General features: G+C 35.4%; 1 protein-coding gene across 8 annotated transcripts in view; it reads right to left on the reverse strand.

Moving 5' to 3' along the window:
• The window catches only part of LOC108971966 (myeloid zinc finger 1), a 59,466-nt gene that overhangs the window by 9,878 nt on the left and 40,686 nt on the right, over positions 1-8,902 (reverse strand). The window lies entirely within an intron of this gene.

Consider the following 8,902-nt stretch of genomic DNA (forward strand, 5'->3'; position numbering starts at 1 on the left):
ATATGTATATATATTTATTTATATAAGTATATATACTGTCTCTTATACACATCTAGATGTGTATAAGAGACAGGTATAGAGCAGAAGTCCCCAATTTTGGTTTTTGAGATTCGGCTAATGGGCACAATGCAGCTAATGCTCGTCTATGTGCGGTCGGGCGACTGAGCGCCTCCGTTTTCAACCAACCAACCAACCAACTCATAAATATCTGTCTCTTATACACATCTAGATGTGTATAAGAGACAGCTTCTAAACTAAAGGTCGTAGAGCAAAAGTAAAGACACAGAAATTTGCAGAATCCCTTGGGGCATATTTTTATTGAAGAAATTTTAAATTTGGATTTACACAGAAATTTAGAAAAATAAAAATGTGTACCAAATCGCCGATTTTTGAGAATAAAATCGTCAAAATGATTATTTTTTCTAAGGGAAGGTGTTGAAATGGGTTGTGAGACGATTTCCGAGTATCTTTCCATCTATTCCGAGTCCTCTCTATTTATTCCCAATCCAAAACTTTTAAATTGGCACATTTTGTCCATAAACGATTAGTTTTTGATCATAGTATCCAACTTTTTGTTTGATAATTATTTTTGACAACTAGGCAGTCCAGATGTGATGGGTTTAAATGCCATAACTATTTATATCTAACTATAACTATTATATCTAAATTTTCAAATGTTTTTCTTATCGGTTCGTACCTTAGTTTGAAACAAACTTCCAGAGTTTGGTGAGTTCGGTCGGTCGTTCCAGCCGTTTCAGAAAAATTTTGCTCACCGAGTCTGAAAACAGCGTAACGAGAAGAAGAGATCTTACTGGCATCGTTGGAATGTCGGTAGGATCAATGAAAACCAATTTTGAAGATCATTTGGATCTGTCTCTTATACACATCTAGATGTGTATAAGAGACAGGGTTCTACAATCACTAAGTTTTTTCGAAAAACAGCGTCACGTTAAACAAGTCTTGAATCTCTGTTTAAGATCCGGAAGCAGACGATCAATCGGCTGAATATCATGGCAAAGCTAGCTGCAGCCCTCTTATACACATCTAGATGTGTATAAGAGACTGAGTGTGTATCTATGCTTACGATCCGGAAGCAGACGATCAATCGGCTGAATATCATGGCAAAGCTAGCTGCAGCCGAAAAAGCCAAGCCAAAGCTGGTCAAAAATCAAGATTATATTGACTTTGCTTTGTATATCGAGGTGCGGAGCACTCCGAATTCCTAACGATCGATCAAACTGTAAACAAGAAATATTAGTTAAGTGTTATGCGTCGTTTGTGTGAAGCTAGGCGTAAAAAGATGCCGAAATTATGGGCCGCTAACTACTACATACTACATTGATTCTCGTAAGTTTTTCACCAAAGTTGCTGCCAATATCGTGCCGCAGCCACCGTATTCGCCTCATTTCTTCGCGGCTATAACTTCTAACCTTCAAGGAGCTTAATGATCTCGGACAGTTTTAGGGAATTGTGTCTTCAGCTGCACTCAATCGGGGCCTCCCATCTTCCTTCTATTGCTATGTGACTGCGCATGCGGATGATGTTAGCCGAGTTACCTACTAAAAGTCTAGTTATTGCYTGCTTGCCTAACCTAAGGCAAAGATACTAAGTATTTGCGCTACGTATAGCCTTACTTACTGCTTGCAATATATTAGAATGATATTGGACATGCTGGTTGGAGCAGAAGCTCGCTTAGCTGTTTATTAAAAGTATAGAGCAGAAGTCCCCAATTTTGGTTTTTGAGATTCGGCTCTTGGGCACAATGCAGCTAATGCTCGTCTATGTGCGGTCGGGCGACTGAGCGCCTCCGWTTTCAACCAACCAACCAACCAACTCATAAATATAGCTGGTAAATTTTTGTGACYTCCTACTTCAAAATCAAGCAAATATTTGTATTTGTATTAAAAAGCAATTATATTAGACCATAACTTTAGTTCATGCTGCATTTTATTGAATTTGCCTTCATTTGTATTTCAACAGGATCTACATGGTTTGGCATATATTTAATCTATCGCTACAAGATAATCCTCTAAACCAGAAATTTATTGCACATTTAAGCCAAGCATGCAGCGCACTGAACAGTATTTATAGATACTAAAAACCGCTTTGCTTTTTCGCCACACAACGGCATTTGTATGTAGCGCTGTGCTTATTTTAGTCAATTAATCATTATGAAACAACACAACTTTCCAAGCGATAAATCACGATTGCGCGCAACACTGCCACAAACGTAAGCGCAGATTTTTGCATGCTACATACMACTGAATATACATAAATATACATACATAATGTGGTCACGATATGTGTGCTGTATAGAAAATATTTTATATAAAATAAATGTCATGACAATAACTAGGGGACCGAAATGGCAAAGCTTCGTGTTTTAATTGCTGCCAGTAGTTATGGCACACAATTGAGGTTAGGTGGGGTACAAAATAGTTTTTTGTAACTGGGAAAGAGTGCAAAGCGATGAGAGAAGTTGAAATGTGTATATTACAAAAGTTTATATATACAAAACAAGAAAATCATTAAAATAGCCTACASAAATATGTAATAAAAGATCTCACWTGAAACGTTGAKTTTGTATKGCAGCTATAGGCTATAGTGACTCGATCTGCACAATTCTTAAGAATATTTCAGCGTTGCTTTGGACAATAATCGAAGCCAATTTTGGTGAGGATAGCTCGTCATATGAGAAACTTTTCCATACAATCACTTTATTCAGATCGAGCAGTTTGTATAGCAGCTTGCTTTAGTGGCCCGATTTAAAATATTTCTGCAGATATAGCATGGTCTTGGAAAATAGTTCGTGCTAAAKTTTGAAAAAATACTTGTCGAATAAAAAAGTTTTCCATAGAAGCACCTCACTCCCATCGTATAGKTTGTATGGCAGTCATACGCTATAGTCATCTGATCTCAAACACTTCTTCGAAGTTTGCACTATTATCTGAGTTAATTTTTCTTGYAGATATATCTTCAAATAAARAAGTTTTCCATACATTTGATTCAGATCGAGCACTTTGTATGGCAGCTATACGCTATAGTGATCCGATATCGGCGATTCAAACAAATGATCAGCTTCTTGGTAAGAAAAGGACTTGTGCAATATCTCAGACCGATATCTCAAAAACTGTGGCACTATTTCGAGTTTTTACAGGCGGATAAGCCTAAAGCGACTTAGGAGGTCATACTGATCTTTTATATATCATGTCACTTAAAGTGCAAAATAACGTAATATCAGTTTTCACAAGTTGACAGCCGAAGAAAATACGATATAATAGAAAGCACTCACATTGAAACAAAATATGAGTTTTCTTTATAAAGTGGTTATATATTGATTATATATTGGTTCTATCTAACAGTGGAAGCTGAAATTTTAATGCTACATACATGTATTATGACAGGCCAAAAATGACATATAGAAACCACTCATATTGAAAAAAATGTGAGTTATGTTAYAGAATGGTTATATATCGGTTATTTTTTTATATCGGAAGCTGAAAATTTAATGCTTTATACATACATACATACATGAAATATGCTGTAGTGAATCATAAGCAATAAAAAACATAGTCTCGATTTTTTTGACAATACCTAGTTTTGCACTTTAGGTGACGTTCTTCTTTATAAGGTCTCCAACATTTCGAATTRCAAATATCATGACAAACTTAGGTTATATTCAGGGTATAACAACTTTAATTTTCAGTTATTTAATATGAGGTATACTCAGTAAATGTATACACTATATAACAAGGATATTAAAACATACTTTAAACTTTTTTTTTCAATTTAATTGCTTACTTAGTTCTACAGATCATTAAATTGATAAGCAGCATGATCAATAAATGGTATTAAATATGTAAAAATCCATTTAAAATTCCAAAATATTTTTTGAGAGTTCGGCAAAGTCTTTTAAGACCGCTTTACTGTCTTTAACCTTACAACAAAATAGACATACGAATTATACGATGTATATTATTGTACCACAGCGTTTATTCCTCATATTCGGCACATATGCGAATTTTCATGCACACTTCACAAGCGTGTATGACATCACGCTCAATAACAAAACGAACAAGCGAACCGACTGAACGGCGCCGCAGCGTGCCACAACCGCCTGAGACAATGAACATTGTGTTGAACAAAACCGCAAACGCTTTAAAGCACTCAGCTGTAAAGTGATCTCAGTTGTGATATGCACTATGGAAATACGAGCTKKTTATGCGGCAATAAAATTGCGATCGACAAAATGTGAAACCGCAAGCGGTGTCCCTAGGTATTTGTGTATATCAGGAGATCAGTTGAAATTCTTGAATTTCGGCAGATTCTTGCAGCCAAAATTKTGTAGTTGCTGTGGGTGTTGGTCGAAACGTGTGACATTGAGGTTTACCAGCGCAGCACYAGCCCTAAGCGAAGGAAGCTTGAGCAGGATATGACGCTGAAGATCATTGCTCAGTGCCAGCGCAACCGTGAGGAGCATATGCAATTAACCTCAGCTAACACGAAACCCACACGCCTTTGGCAAACTTTTCAAGTGTAATTAACAATTTTATACACCTCTTGTTCTACTGTACAAGCGCACGTTTGTAAGTGGGTACACATATATGTGTATAAATACTTCCACGCGAGCACGCCAAGACCTTGATCCCGCATTAATGGGAAACTTATTGGTAGCGCACATTGGCATTGGCCCAAAGAGGAACGTGCTTTGAGAAATGCAGGCAGGCAGACAAGCTGGCAAGCGAGTCGGCGAGCAGCAGATATGTATGCTGATAGTCGCAGGCAGTCAGTCAACTGAAGTAAGCAGCCAGTCAGGCAGTCAGCCTGCACAGCGGCTCATGCTGCCTTCGTCCATGCGGCTGAGACGCGGCCACTCCCTAACTCAACGGCAACATTGTATGAGCACAAAAGCTCATATATGTATACACAAAAGGTATATATATATATTTATTTATATAAGTATATATATTTGTATATATATAGTAGCTCTCTTACAATCAGTAGCTGCTGATCTTGTCTGCTGACAAAGGGAAAATACCCTGCGTGTTCTGTTGCATGCGATCTCTCAGCCGCGCTACTATGGATGCTTGGCCGCTCCTGCTTTGCGTGTGTGAGACACTGCTTTTGTTACCCAACCCAAACCATTTTAAGTTCACTTCAAACATTTTGACTGCGACTCCGACTCCGACTCCGTTGGCGTTGGCCCAACCCAGCCGATGTCATGCCAAGCCATTATCACTGCAATCCGTTCAATATTTTGAGCTATTAACATGAAAATAATCGCAACGTAGACATTTCTCATTTCTCCACTCAACTGTTTTTTTTTTCAGTTTTCTTTCGAGCTTATCGTTTTTGGTTCTTCTTTGTTTTATTAACTGTGATTTCCTTTTATTGGTTCCTGTGCCGCGTACAAAATTTTAAATAACTTTGAGTACAGYATTTTAATTATGCCATGTCGCAGTCTTAGCTTGGCTCCCGGCTTTGCATATTCACAAATTTGAAACAGTTTCAGCACAGCGTTATTTTTAGAGAGGATTGAAGTCCGAGGCAATTACAGCAATGATCACTAAGTACTTGGCTTTCCTTAGATTGTTTCATATCTTTGTAATTCTAAACTGTTATTGAAGATCTCAGTCGATGGAGGAAGCAGTGCAGTAGAAAGCTCATATAGCTCTACATTTAATAATTTAGTATAGTTGATCTCTTTGTGTCTTTTTCTTCAAAATATTGTGAGAGAAGTGGTGAAATCTCATATAGCTCCGCATTTTATATTTTAGAATATTCTAAACTTTTTCTAAACTAAACTAACACTATAAGCTAACATATTTTAAACTACACTGATTTTACATATTCCAATCTAATAAAATATAATCAAATCCAATTTAATCTAAACTAACYTAAACTAAACTTTCTTAATCTAATCTAACCTAATCTAATCTAGTCTTACTCAAACAAACCTGACCTACCCGAATATATAGTAACGCTACCCTAAACCACCTAAGCTGCACAACGTGAGGAAATATTGTAGACTTTCATAACCTAACGTAACAAAATACTGTGAAAAATTGTTAWTCTAACCTAACCTAATATACAACATATGTACAGATATATGCGCTTGTACTTATAAATGAAATATATTTCCTTTTATTTCACAGTTTTATAATTATATGTATATATTTTCTGCCACAATACTAAATTAAGTGTTAATTGCTGGAAAATAAGTAAATGCATTAAAATGCAATATTTTCTACATACATATGTATATTTTCACATATGTATGCCTATATAATACTTATTTTCCGCTGCTGCAGCGCGGTGCAATCACCCTGGGCAAGGTCAGTTACGGAGCGATGTGCCGATTAGCKTAAAATCTAACGAGCGCAACCAGCTGTATAATCAATGCAAAAGTAATTGGTTGATAACTTTACATATAAGAGAGAAGCYGAAAGGCACATGTGCATTATGCATATTAGGGTGAGACTGAAAGAAACGAGTATTTTWTTTTCGAAATTTGTTTTCAAAACTCTATTCCACAATTTTGCACTTATGCTTATGTATATTAAAGACCTGAGTAAATTCTTTTGGAAATTATTTTTCGTTTTTTTTTTTTTTTGGAAATATATTTTCAAAACTCTTTTGCCGAATTTTCCAAATGTGCCTATGTGCATTGGGGTGAGACTGAAAGATCCGAGTAATTTTTTTTTTTTGAATATTTTTTTCAATTTTATATTTCGAAATTTGTTTTAAAACCTTTTTTTTTTTTTCAAAATTTTGCACATGTATTTATGTATATTAGAGTGAGACTGAAAGACCAAATTAATTTTTTTGGAAATTGTTTTTCGAAATTTGTTTTCAAAACTTTATTGTGCATTGTGTACATATATTAGGGTAATGCTGAAAGACCTGAGTAAATTCTTTTGGAAATTATTTTTCGGTTTTTTTTGGAAATATGTTTTCAAAACTCTTTTGCAGAATTTTCTACATGTGCTTACGTGCATTGGGGTGAGACTGAAAGATCCGAGTAACTTTTTTTTTCGAATATTTTTTTCAATTTTATATTTCGAAATTTGTTTTAAAAGCTTTTTTTTTCAAAACTTTGCACATATTAGGGTGGAACTGAAAGACCAAATTATTTTTTTTTTGGAAATTATTTTTCGAAATTTGTTTTCAAAATTTTTTGTCAACATTTTTTATCAAAACTTTATATGAATTTTTTTGCCATTTTTTTTATATATTTTTCATTTTACTGTTGTTTATATTAATTTTTCCAATTCCCTAAAAAAATGTTTTTCTTATACATAGTTTTTGTCATCGCAAAAGTTGTAATTATATTTAGGCTGGAGAACCCCGAGGCTGCTTACATAGGTATATTAAGATGAGACTGAAGAACCCGAAATCTTTAAATTTTTTCAAAATTTTCTTTTTAATTTTTTTAGTTATTTTTTCAAATTTCTTTTAAAAAAATATTCAAATGCTTCTTTAAAGTTTTTTTTTACATTTTTTTTTAACTTTTGCGATGTTGCAAGTAAAACTTTTCTATTTTCTTTCGGATGTGTGCTGACAGTGCTACTGATATTAGGGTGAGACTAAAAAAATACGAGAATTTTTCCCCTATTTTTTTTTATTTTTATTATCCGGGTGAGACTGAAAAAGTCGAGGATTTTTTTTTTTTTAATTTTGGTTCACATTTTCTTTAAGCTTTTTTGGATTTATTTTTAGTTTTTTTTTTATCTATTTAAAAATGTAAAAATAAATTTACTACAAAAATTTTAATAAAAGGTACAAAGTCTGACAGTGGACTTACAGTGCGCTTGCATAACTCAGCTTTTAAAGCTTTTTAAGCACGGATGCTAAAAAACATTAAACTTTTTAAATACTTGAGGAAAATTAACGGTATCAATACAGTTTTTAAGGCTACTTAGATTAAAAAAAGTTGAGTGGGTAATACAGCCGATGCCAGTGCACTTTCTTAACTCAGCTTTTAAAAGCTCAAGCTCGTATGATCCTTCATAACTCAAGCTCATAAGCTAAAAAAGCTTTAAACACTTTAATATTGTAGAAAACTAATTGAAGCACATATAATAAATAACTTTGAKACACACAACGGCACACCCTAATGTACGTCTGGTGCTTAAATAAGCCCACATGCGCTTATCGCCGGCGTTTCGACGAATTTTAGGTAACCACTTATGCATTTCTAGTTGACTTTTCGTTATTTACTAGCAAAAAATTATATGTGTGTACATGTATGTGAGTATTTAAGTTAAAAGCAGCAACGGCAGCAACTATCAAAAAGCAAAAAAGTCGCAACTCGTAAAAGTGGTCAGCGCTGCTGCTGAGTAAAACAGCAATTGAACATTGTTTACATTGGCTGATTGCTGGACTGCCACAACTACAAACTATATAAATGATTATCCAACCATGCGACTGTGTGTCCGTCTGTCGAACTGTGCTACATGCGAGTGAGTGTTGTTGTWAATTTTTTTTTTTTTGCACTCATTGTTACTGCAATTGCAGCGCTGATTGCCGTCGTCTGCGCTTGGGGTAATGAATTGCTTTGCATTGGCAACGCCTGACTGCGCTGACAAATCGSCGCTGAGCGGCTAGGGCTGAGTGAGTCACACACACACACATACATGCATTTATATTTAACATATATGCCTATTGTGTGCATTTGCACTACAAATTTGCTAAATACTTTACTGCCTCACTTAAGCGCGCTTGCAACGCGGTGGCAAATGTCAGCAGCGGCGGTGGAGGTGGCTGGAACTGCAAGCAGCAAACACACACACACCTACATATGTATGCGCTAGYACAAAGTTAAATGCAAAAAAGCTGACTAACTGACAGACTGATTGCACAAGAGGGCGAGCGCATTTTAGGCTCATAGCGGCGCTCACTA

This window comes from Bactrocera latifrons, unplaced genomic scaffold (genome assembly GCF_001853355.1).
Source record: "Bactrocera latifrons isolate USDA-ARS-PBARC rearing strain unplaced genomic scaffold, ASM185335v1 scaffold_37, whole genome shotgun sequence".
Classification (NCBI taxonomy): domain Eukaryota; kingdom Metazoa; phylum Arthropoda; class Insecta; order Diptera; family Tephritidae; genus Bactrocera; species Bactrocera latifrons.